This window comes from Raphanus sativus, unplaced genomic scaffold, assembly GCF_000801105.2.
Source record: "Raphanus sativus cultivar WK10039 unplaced genomic scaffold, ASM80110v3 Scaffold2992, whole genome shotgun sequence".
Classification (NCBI taxonomy): Eukaryota; Viridiplantae; Streptophyta; class Magnoliopsida; order Brassicales; family Brassicaceae; genus Raphanus; species Raphanus sativus.
Genome location: NW_026618299.1, coordinates 1 through 12,832, shown reverse-complemented (window position 1 = coordinate 12,832; position 12,832 = coordinate 1). Strand labels below are relative to the sequence as shown.

General features: G+C 40.9%; 1 non-coding gene across 1 annotated transcript; it reads right to left on the bottom strand.

Annotated features, from left to right (window-relative positions):
- Positions 1 to 2,257: 2,257 nt before the first annotated feature.
- On the bottom strand, positions 2,258 to 2,364 carry LOC130506204 (small nucleolar RNA R71). The gene has a single exon (XR_008941924.1). It is a non-coding gene; the product is annotated as a small nucleolar RNA R71 (small nucleolar RNA).
- Positions 2,365 to 12,832: the final 10,468 nt, after the last annotated feature.

The following is a 12,832-nucleotide window of genomic DNA, read 5'->3' as shown; positions in this document are numbered from 1 at the left end:
ACAAATCTAGTGTGTTTACCAGACCCTTATGCCCACGGTTCAAATGCAACTCACAACCCATCTCAGACGCCAGTTTGCTTAAAGACAATGGAGAAGACAAGACAGCAACCTGCAGATGCACCAGACCAAAAGCAATTGACTCTAGTTGAAACTTCTTTCGTTGAGAGTGTCGATCGACGACATCCACCTGGTATCGTGATATACCATGAATTTCACCAGTTTTTAGTCATGGTATATGAGAGTTTTCAATCATATTTACTACGTTTTCAAAGTATTTTAAAGTACTTTCAGGCACAGGTACTTAATTGAAGAAAGCAATACTTTTAAGGCATTTTTGGAGTATTTTCACGAATGAAGAATCGACCGATAGGAATCATGCGAGGTCGGGCGATTAGAGTCACTTACAATCGATCGACAGTGATGGAAGAGTGTCGATCGATATTTAACCATTCGATGGATCACGATTTAGAAGATTTTCAAGTATCACAAGTGTGCTATTTACACAATTAGTCCCTGGCCGCCTGTTAGGCTTTATATACTAGGGTTTTGTATCATTTTAGAGGCAGACTTGCCTAGAGACCTATTGGAGAAGAGAAGCAATTTGGCTACCTTAGGAGAAGAGTTAGAGTTGGAGAGATAGATCTGAGACTGCAAAACAGAGAAGATCTTGAACTCCCTTTTTATCTTACTCATTACTCTTTGTGTTCCTTATTTCATATTAAGTTTTATTCAAACCATCATGATCTTGTCTCTCATGAATATGTCTGAGTAAACCTAATTGTTAGATTTAGGTTTCTCATAAGGGTGAATCATGTGATGAGATTGTGATGTTTATTAGGGTTGTTAAATTAGTTCTTTCACTTAGTTATTCTTAATACTAGATTTAGGATTGATCACCCTTAAATCTAGATCTTAGGATTGAAGAGATAACCAACTGTATACTCTCAATACCCTGAAATAAACTATAGTGATCTAACTGACTAGACTCATGCGAAAGGTGGTCTAGATCATTAGAGAACGTGTTCAACCAAATCGATAATGCTTGCTAGAATTACCATCGATCGACACAACCATCGTTGTAGCGATCGATTGTATGAAAGGTGTATCGATCGATTAAGACGAAAGTCGTATCGATCGACTCTTTTCCGAGATCAACAAACGACAGTTGAGATCCGGGATCTAGTAAAGGAGACCCTACTGGTCGTACCAATTGATTGAGTTCAAGGACTAAAGCCCTATTGTCACTTTCAAACTGCATAAATTCATACCTGAGAAATACCTGAATCTAGCTATCCTCCTCATTTAGAAACAACCTTCACTTCATTTACTGAACAATTCCCTTGTTCACATTAATATTTACTGCTTTAAAACATATAAAACCTTAAGTCTATTTTTAATTCTATTTAATTAAGCCTTGAAGTAATCCTAGAGTCCTTGTGGATTCGATCCCTAAGTACTGCATCTGAACCTCTTATTTGAGAGAGTAATTCACTTTTTAGGGTAATTTGAGTGATATCAAATTTGGCGCCGTTGCCGGGGACTCTTTCTTATTACTTTTAGATTTAATTTAGGATTTAGCATAGACTTTGTTACTTTTGCTAATTTTTCTATTCTTTTGTTTTACAACAAAAAGGATGGAGAATAGAGATATCGGCCAAGCATCGATCGACACGGAACATTGTCAATCGAGCGACGCAGATACTGAAGAATCGATCGTTTCATCCGGAACGTTATCGATCGATACCACCCAGCCGGAAGCAGGTAAGTACCCTCTTACCGATGCTAATAATGAGAAAGTAGTCCAAACTGAACCAATAGGTCAATCAAGCAACATTTCTAGCCAAACTAATGAAAAACAGGGGACTGAAATCCCTGTTAAGTCAAACTCTACCTTGAACATAGGTAAAGAAATTAAATTGCCCTTGCAAGACTACTTAAACCCGATAGGACCTATTCCAATAGGTCCGCTATCAGAATACCTGACGACGTCACCTCGAAAACCAAGTTTAATGCTGACTATTATAATATGATGCGTCGAAACCCTTTTAAAGGATCTTCTCTAGAACATCCACAAGACCACATCGAGGGTCTAGAGGAATTGATTCCAGACGAGTATATTCGTTGCAGACTTTTTCCATTTTCATTAGAAGGGGGAGCCTTAAGATGGTTAAACTGTCTACCAAGAGGATCCCTGACTAGCTGGAAAGAGATTAGAAATGCTTTCCTTAAGCAATTCTTCGACGATACTCGTTATTGGGAAGTAAGGAGGCGAATCTCTACTTTCCGTCAAGATCCTCAGGAATCATTCAAAAATGCATGGGGAAGATTCAAGAGTTACGAACTCGAATGCCCCCACCATGGTTATCCAGAACCACAATTTCTTAAGATCTTTTACAAAGGTGTTATTCTGAGCTATAAGACAACGCTTGATACAGCAAGCGAAGGGAATTTCGTTACTAGAAATCCTATGGAAGCAAGACGTCTAATCGAAAACATGGCAAGAGGAAGATCCTATGAAGAAATGGATGAAGAAAAAGAGAAAAAACTATAGTCTCAATAGAAAATACTGAGTTAGCTGAAATAAAAAATTCCATAAATTCGCTTCATTCTCTTCTGACAGATCAAAATCCACCTAATCTGTGCCAGTACTTCCATAAAACTCCTCCTATATCAGATGATGAGCTCGACTTTATAGAAGGATTAGATGATACTGATCCTCATTCTGTGTTTAACGTCGACAGCTTTACACGAGACTATGAAATCTGTATACAGTCTCGTACTGGAAGAGAAAAGTACAATCTAAAGCAAGCTCTTACAGGAAACCGTAAAATGAAATCGAATTCAACGGGAAAGTAAATAGTGTTTACGGAGAGCTAAATCAGAAGATGGATTCTCTAATTGAACACCTACGGGGAATGGAAGACAAAATTGCTAACCTTGCAACAACTCTAAAAAGAGAGACATGTCGTCTTCCTGGAAGGACCGATGCTAATCCTGGAGCAAAACGCCAGGCATATGCCGTGATGTTACGAAGCGGAAAACGCCTTGAAACGAATTCCAGAGAAGATGCCAGAAATAAAAAATTCATCGATAACGCGGGAAAAAGCAATTCCAACCCCATAGAACTTCTTGATAACGACTCCGACTCAGGAACATCAGAACAAAGGAAAAATTCTTCAAATGAAAAGAATCAGGGGAAAACTATAGATTTAGACAAAGAGAATCCCGATGCCGAAGTCGAAATCGACCATCTAGACGAACCAAATGTCGATCGATCCTCTGGGAAGGAAAACGATCGACCGTCTAGTGGCACCAGCAATAGCAATACACAATCTACCGGGACTGAAAGAATCTATAGAGCTCCTCCCCCATTTCCTCCAAACAAACCACAAACTAAGAAAGCATTGGAACATGCAATCTGCAAAAAGGCTTTTGATAAAATCAAATTCGAGACGTCCCTCAGTGACGCTCTTAAGATAGCCCCTTCGGTGAAAAAGTACATGAAAGATATGATATCCTCAAGTGGAGAACAAAGCGCTGGTATCAGAGGAAGTAAGTGCGATAATACAAGGAGGGACTTCAATTAAAAGGTCTGACCCTGGTAGTTTTGTCCTAGATTGTAAGATACAAAACGCACGTTTTCCTCGATCTCTTTGTGATCTTGGCTCTAGTGTAAACCTCATGCCACACTCTGTAGCAGTTTCACTAGGTTATGATGTATTTGTCCCAACGCCTATCACATTAGTTCTAGCTGATCGCTCTATTAGGGTACCTGAGGGAATCCTGGTAGATGTGCCAGTCAAAATTGATGATTGCTTCATACCAGCAGATTTTGTCGTACTCAAGTATAAACAAGTGCCGAAAGACCCCCTTATATTAGGACGGCCCTTTTTAGCTACAGCAGGAGCAATAATAGATTGTAGAGGAGGAAAGATTGATTTAAATGTCGGAGATATATCAATGAACTTCGACATGGAAAACTATTAAAACGTCCTCTGATAGACGATCATGCCTTTTACACAGAAGAAGATTCTGAGCTGGAAAAAGAATACCTTACGGATATATGTGCTACCAATTCATCAGAAGACACATTCACTCCTGATGAACAAGAAATTCTGAACGTAGATAGCAGAACAGAAGATTATTCGAATCTTATGGACGCAAGTATCGGAGATACAAATGAAGAAAATGATGATTCTGAAATCATTACGGACAAATTCCTTAGGGAAACTATTGATCGTTCATTTTCTTCATCGACCAAATGGACTAAAGAAAAAGCGCCCAAGGTGGAACTGAAACCACTTCCAGCTGGCCTGAAATATGCATTCCTTTGCGATAAATCATACCCTGTCATTGTTAACGCTAATCTCACGAATGGAGAGCTTGCACTGCTTTTAAACAAGCTGCGTAAATATCGGAGAGCGATCGGGTATTCTCTAGATGATATTCCCGGAATAGCCCCTGATCTTTGCATGCACCGCATCCACCTCGAAGAAGATGCAAAAACGTCTATAGAACAGCAAAGAAGACTCAACCCAAACCTAAAAGAGGTAGTGAAAAAGGAGATAATTAAACTTCTGGATGCAGGAGTTATATATCCTATCTCAGATAGTAAATGGGTAAGCCCTGTGCATGTTGTACCAAAGAAAGGAGGGATCACGGTGGTTAAAAACGATAAAGATGAACTCATCCCCACACGCACTGTCACTGGACATCGAATGTGTATTGATTACAGGAAACTGAATGCTGCTACAAGAAAAGACCATTTTCCTTTACCTTTCATCGATCAAATGCTCGAAAGACTGGCTAACCATAAATATTACTGTTTTCTTGACGGATATTCGGGATTTTTCCAGATACCGATACATCCTGAAGATCAAGAAAAGACAACTTTTACTTGTCCTTACGAACATTTGCATATCGCAGAATGCCATTTGGACTATGTAACGCACCAGCCACTTTCCAACGATGCATGATGTCAATATTCACGGATATGATCGAAGATTTCATGGAAGTTTTCATGGACGATTTTTCGGTTTACGGATCAAGTTTTAAGGATTGCTTAGACAACCTGTGCAAGGTATTGGAAAGATGTGAAGAAAAGAATCTTGTCTTAAATTGGGAAAAATGCCATTTCATGGTGAACGATGGTATAGTCCTTGGACACAAAGTTTCCGCAGCAGGAATAGAAGTAGATAGAGCCAAAATTGAAGTAATGACTGGTCTACCAGCACCCACAAACGTTAGAGACATACGAAGTTTCCTTGGACATGCTGGATTTTACAGACGATTCATACAAGATTTCAGTAAAATTGCTAGACCCCTGAACAATCTTTTGTGCAAAGAAGTTAAATTCGATTTTACGCCAGAATGTAAGGAAGCTTTCGAAGCGCTGAAGAAGTCTCTTATAACTGCCCCAGTCGTACAACCACCTGATTGGAATCTCCCTTTCGAGATTATGTGCGATGCGAGTGATTTCGCAGTTGGAGCAGTTCTAGGACAACGAAAAGATAAGAAGCTACACGCTATATACTATGCGAGTCGCACACTCGACGAAGCGCAACGGAATTACTCTACCACAGAAAAAGAGTTGCTAGCAGTGGTTTATGCTTTCGAAAAATTCCGCCAATACTTAGTTGGAGCACATGTTATAGTCCACACTGATCATGCTGCCATCAAATATTTAATGCAGAAGAAAGATGCTAAACCAAGACTAATAAGATGGATCTTGTTACTCCAAGAGTTCGATATCGAAATTAAAGATAAAAGAGGAGTAGACAACGGTGTCGCTGATCATCTTTCCAGGATTCGAATTGAGGATAAAGTTCCTATAGATGATTTCTTTCCTACAGAGAATATAGCTCTTTTGGACACATCATTCATAGGTCACATATCGCTCATATCTGACGGATTGCTGGACGAGTCAAATGGCAAATTGACGACTGACACTACTGATAAAAAATCAATCATATCCATCAGCGACAGAACATCAACAGAACTCATTGACATACCAGTTAAGGTTGCTTGTAATGCTTTGAATCATAATATATCTGATGTCTCTCTACAAGAAGCAAATGCGATTGGACGGAATATCAAAGATCGACCTTGGTATGCTGATATAGTCAACTATTTAGCCGCTGATTTTGAACCAGAAAACTTAAAAGGTTATGAACGAAAAAAAATCTTTCGTGAAGTTCAGAGATACCACTGGGATGAGCCCTATCTCTACAAACACTGTTCTGACGGTATATATAGAAGATGCGTCTCTGAAGCTGAAATTCCAAACATTATTTACCAATGTCACAGCTCTGATTACGCAGGACATTTCGCCACTTTTAAAACAGTTTCCAAAATTCTCCAAGCAGGGTTTTGGTGGCCAACAACATTTCGCGATGTTCATGCTCATATAGCACGATGCGACAGATGTCAGCGGAGAGGAAAAATAAGCAAGAGACATGAGATGGAACAAAAATTTATCTTGGAAGTAGAAGTCTTCGACTGTTGGGGAATAGATTTTATGGGTCCTTTCCCATCTTCTTATGGCAACAAATATATCCTAGTCGCTGTAGACTACGTCTCAAAATGGGTTGAGGCAGTTGCCTCTCCTACAAATGATGCGTCCGTAGTTATCAAACTTTTCAAGAGCATCATTTTCCCAAGATTTGGAGTTCCAAGAATAGTCATTAGTGACGGTGGATCACATTTCATAAACAAAGTTTTCGACAGATTGCTTGAGAAACATGGTGTCCACCATCGAGTAGCTACACCCTATCACCCACAAACTAGTGGACAAGTGGAAGTGTCGAACCGACAAATCAAGGAAATTTTGGAAAAGACTGTCCGAATAGATAGGAAAGATTGGTCTCGCAAATTAGACAATGCCTTATGGGCATATCGGACCGCCTATAAAACACCACTGGGTACGACACCCTTTCACTTGCTGTACGGAAAATCATGCCATTTACCAGTTGAACTGGAGCACAAGGCAGCCTGGGCAACCAAATTGTTAAATTTTGATATTAAGCCAGCTGCCGAGAGACGACTAATTCAGCTCAACGAGCTCGATGAAATTCGACATTTGGCATATGAAAATTCGAAGTTATATAAGGAACGAACAAAAGCTTATCACGATAAGAAGATCCTATCTAGACGCTTTGAACCGAATGATCAAGTTCTCTTATATAACTCCAGATTAAACCTTTTCCCTGGAAAACTAAAATCTCGTTGGTCAGGACCCTTTTACAATTAAGGAAGTAAAACCTTCCGGAGCACTAACGATCGTTAGTGAAGAAGGCGACGAGTTTACAGTAAACGGGCAGCGAGTAAAGCATTATTGGGCCAAACCACCAGATATAAAACCCCTTTCGCTGCTACCACCCGGTGATAACTAAAAGCAGTTATCCTAAGTCGAGCTAAAGACTTTAAACTAAGCGCTGAATGGGAGGCAACCCATTTTTCTTTTATTTTTCTATTTTTCATTTAATATTTTCATCCCTATTTTAACTTTTAAATCTTCATTTCATTTTTATTTATTTCATTTAGTTAGAAATTTTCATTATTGGTTAGTAACATTTAGATTATTTCCAACGCATTCATTTTCACATATGCATAAAATCGATCGATAACATTAATGTTGTATCGATCGACACGGGGATGTCGAGGCAACTTCTCATTTAACTCGACATCCGCCTCCTTTTTCCTTATTTCGCAAACCCTAGCCGAATCCTAAAACTCCCTTTTCTCTCTCGATTCTTAACGATTTTCATTGAATCTTTGCCCAAAACCACTCGATTTCAAGCCCTCCATCTGTTTTCATTCGCATTTCTCTCATTATCCAAGGTATTAATCTGAAATTCTCTTTGGATTGGAACCCTAAAGTTTGGGTTTTGAATTGGGGAAAATCGGGTCGATTTGGTGCAATTCTAGGGCGTTTTAGATGTTTAAATCGGTTATCTAGTTGCTAGGATAGTTTGTTATGCTCCAATCCTCTCTTTCAATTCGTTTTCGTATGGACTGTTGAAATTGCAGGTTTCGCGAGTCGCTATCGATCGACACAGACTTTGTCATGTCGATCGATTTCTGATTCTCTGATGAACACAGATTTGATCTATCGAACGACACACACGAGTGTGCATCGGTCGATATATCTCTTTCGCGAATCAATGCTAACTTACTCGTTTTACTTTTCTTTTCAGATGAGCACAGATTCGGACACTGAGAGAGAGAGGAGGACGAAGAGGAGGAGTGATCCCGCTGGCCCATCAAACCGCCGGCAACCTCGAGTTCCGAGAGACGACGAAAGGTCCGCCAGTTCATGGCCTCGGGTTGGGCACCATAGCCACACACGCCTACGACCTCCACGTACCGTTGGTTCGCCAGTTCATGGCCTCTGTCCGCCTCACCTACCGCCCTGACGGTCCTAAAGTAGCGGGCGACGGTGTGCTCTCTTTCTTTGCTCGAGGGAAGAGATATTCGATCACCATCCCCCAGCTCTGCAACATTTACGGTTTTGAGGAGGATGCAACATCTTGCAGGTTCTCGCCTCTCCCTGGTGTGAACGACTTCCGGAAGATCATAGGCACTGGCAGTTGGAGCGGCTCAGCGACTCAGTCTGACGTTCGTCACCCGATCCTACGCTACTTCCTACGGGCTTTTGCCAACACTCTGTTGTGCAATATGGAGCCCAACAAGGTGCGCCTACATGATCTCTCACTGCTCTTCCCAGCAGTGAACGGACTGGTCGATCTCTCTCACCTCGACACTGCGGGACTAGTGGTCCCCAACCTTGGAGCTCTCTTCGCCGAGCATCTGATCTCACTGAAGAAGAAACCCTTCACGGGTTCGGGTAGGAAGAAGGAGAGTGTGGGTAGTCTTCTCACACCGATCTTTGAGTTCTGTGGTGTCCGTCTGGACAGTAGTACCGCAGACCCCCGCCATCTCTTCATGGACGAGCAGCACCTGATGCATTGCGGCTGGCTCAAGAAGAGCCTTCTCTGGTTTTTCAGGATTGACCGCCGCTTCCGTATGTTTCAGCTCCCGCACGCATCTCTCACTGACTTCGACCATCAGGTCGATAGGATCCGGTTCAGGCCCGACGACGAGTTCCTATTGGAGCTCACCACCGAGTCTCGCCAGGACCCGATGGAGCGTGGTGTTGGAGGATAGCAGACAACTCCCGCAGCTCCCCTTCCTGACTTCCCAGACATACCGGACGTCCCGATTCCTGAGGCAGACTTTCAGAGGACGGTAATGAGTGCCCTACGAGCCATCTGGGCTCGAGTCACGCGACCACCATGTGCGAGCAAGAGGAGTGTCAGAGCATCAGACCCAGGACCATCTCACCAGTACCAGCAGGAGGAGGACGAGGAGGCCACCGACTAGCCTTCTTACCTCTTCTCTTTATCTTTCAGACTTTTTATGTTTATGTTTCGGATTTGCAGGATTTATGTTTTCAAACTTATCTATGTTTTATGCTTTTGAAATATTTCGTTTGTTTAATTTTCTTTGTGTTTGGACTGACAACAGAGCTAACTTGAGAGTCAAGCTAGACGAGTGAGTGAGTCCCGTGCTAACACATTATCACACATTCTGTCTGATACTGTCGATCGATACCGTATATGGTACATCGATCGACAGGAAAGACAGAAAGGTACGCCACTTTGTTTCATTATCTCCATTTCTAACTTTTCATATTTTTATTTTTCCTCTTATTATTACACCGAGACGGTGTAATTTAAGTCTGGGTGAGAATGTCACTAACATTTATCAATCATCATCTATTTTTATCATATAAACCAACCTATTTTCAATTCTATTTTCCAAAAGTTAAAATCGTTTTTCGAGTCAAAAAGGAAAAAATATATATATTTATGATTTTCTAAACCGTTCTTTGGCGTTACTCTAGACTTATTTACCACAGATTGCAATAGAGATACCAAAGTGGATCAACCTGTCAGTTAGCCACACTTTCCCAGATTGTTTAAAGGAACCGAAGCTAGCCTCCAACCTAATACTGACTAGTTTAGCTTGTCTTGGGGCTTGGTATACATCGGATCGGAACCCTCCTACAAGACTGAAAAGGTACAAGTCTGTGCAATTCTGGCTCCCTTCCTTTTCTCTCTTTGGCATCTCAAAGATCTAAGTTTATAAAGAAAAGATTGAAATGATTTCTTGAAAGGCAGAGGGGTAGGAGTGTCTCCTGTGACCCCAATGTTCTAAATCTCAAGAATGATCACACATTGTGGAAACGAGGGATAGGTAAATTACCAAAGACCCCATTATTCGCTACACTTTGTCAAAAATGTATGAGTTACAGTGCAAATGTCAATAAGATAGATTAGATGACCTTTGTGGCATCGAGACCTATTGAAATTGAAACTAATAAGAGATTCAGAGAAGAGGGAAGAGGGGAGAAAAGGATCAGAAAAGACTACCTGCTCAGAAAACTTGTTTGAGTTGAATCCATGTGTCTTTTGATCGATATCCCCAAGGTAAAGCACGCACTTTTATTTTATGCTAAGAAATGAGGTTAGTAAAGGAGAATTTTAGACAAGATCTGCTAAGTTGTTGGATAGATGAATTTGGTTGCTAGACTAGGATAAGGTATAAATGTGCATTTGTGGTTGAGACCGTTTAGATTCTTATGACAAGGAAGTGAGAATTTTTAAGCTTTCAAAAATAAGAGTCATGTTGCTTTCAAAACTCCTTCGGAGAGACTACCGATTGTTTTGCTTGAGGACAAGCAAAAGAGTAAGTCTGGGGGGAGTTGATATACCATGAATTTCACCCATTTTTAGCCATGGTATATAAGAGTTTTCAATCATACTTACTTCGTTTTCAAAGTATTTTAGAGTATTTTCAGACACAGGTACTTAATTGAAGAAAGCAATACTTTTAAGGCATTTTTGGAGTATTTTCACGAATGAAGAATCGACCGATAGTAATCATGCGAGGTCGGGCGATTAGAGTCACTTACAATCGATCGACAGTGATGGAAGAGTGTCGATCTATATTTAACCATTCGATGGATTACGATTTAGAAGATTTTCAAGAATCACAAAGTTTGCTATTTACACAATTAGTCCCTGGCCGCCTGTTAGGCTTTATATACTAGGGTTTTGTATCATTTTAGAGGCAGACTTGCCTAGAGATCTATTGGAGAAGAGAAGCAATTTGGCTACCTTAGGAGAAGAGTTAGAGTTGGAGAGATAGATCTGAGACTGCAAAACAGAGAAGATCTTGAACTCCTTTTTTATCTTACTCATTACTCTTTGTGTTCCTTATTTCATATTAAGTTTTATCCAAACCATCATGATCTTGTCTCTCATGAATATGTCTGAGTAAACCTAATTGTTAGATTTAGGTTTCTCATAAGGGTGAATCATGTGATGAGATTGTGATGTTTATTAGAGTTATTAAATTAGTTCTTTCACTTAGTTATTCTTAATACTAGATTTAGGATTGATCACCCTTAAATCTAGATCTTAGGATTGAAGAGATAACCAACTGTATACTCTCAATACCCTGAAATAAACTATAGTGATCTAACTGACTAGACTCATGCGAAAGGTTGTCTAGATCATTAGAGAACGTGTTCAACCAAATCGATAATGCTTGCTAGAATTACCATCGATCGGCACAACCATCGTTGTAGCGATCGATTGTATGAAAGGTGTATCGATCGATTAAGACGAAAGTCGTATCGATCGACTCTTTTCCGAGATCAACAAACGACAGTTGAGATCCGGGATCTAGTAAAGGAGACCCTACTGGTCGTACCAACTGATTGAGTTCATGGACTAAAACCCTATTGTCACTTTCAAACTGCATAAATTCATACCTGAGAAATACCTGAATCTAGCTATCCTTCTCATTTAGAAACAACCTTCACTTCATTTACTGAACAATTCCCTTGTTCACATTAATATTTACTGCTTTAAAACTTATAAAACCTTTAAGTCTATTTTTAATTCTATTTAATAAAGCCTCGAAGTAATGCTATAGTCCTTGTGGATTCGATCCCTAAGTACTGCATCTGAACCTCTTATTTGAGAGAGAATTCACTTTTTAGAGTAATTTGAGTGATATCAGTGATCACGTTGGTCCATAGGAATTTCCTGATCTGGAGATCCGTTATCTTGGCTAGCGCTTCAGCTTCTACCCACTTAGTGAAGTAATCGGTCACAGCTAGAAGGAAGACCTTTTGCCCCGGTGCCATGGGGAATTCCCCACGATGTCCATGCTCTACTTTCGGAAGGGCCAAGGAGACCTTAGAGATTTGAGGTTCTCTGGTGGATGATTGGAGACTGGCGCGTGCTTCTGGCATTGGCTACAGAGTTTGGCTTGTTTGAGGGAGTCCCTCGCCATGGTTGGCCAGTAGTATCCAGCCCTTATGGCTCTGAGTACCAAGCTCCGACCACTGGAATGGGAACCACACTCCCTCGTGGGGTTCTTCTAGTATCCTGGCGGCTTCCCTAAGGGTAAGACATCGTAGGTAGGGTCCTTAGAAGGTTATTCGGTATAGTTTCCCTTCGGAAAAGCAGTACCTAGCAGCTTGACGCCTTATCTTCCGACTTTCGTCTTGGTCTTCAGGCAAGGTGTCATACCTCAGATAGCTAATGATGGAAGTCATCCAGGTCTCTCCTTCGTCTACTACGGACACTTCTTCAGGCTCTGTCTCCTTTTCGGTTGCGGGCCATTGGAGTACTAGGAGCGGGATGTTCATATGACTTGTAGTTTCTAGGGCGGACCCTAGATTAGCTAGAGCGTCGGCCTGGGAGTTATGCTCCCTAGGGATCAGTGTGAGCTTACAGTGTCGGAACCTGTAGAGTAG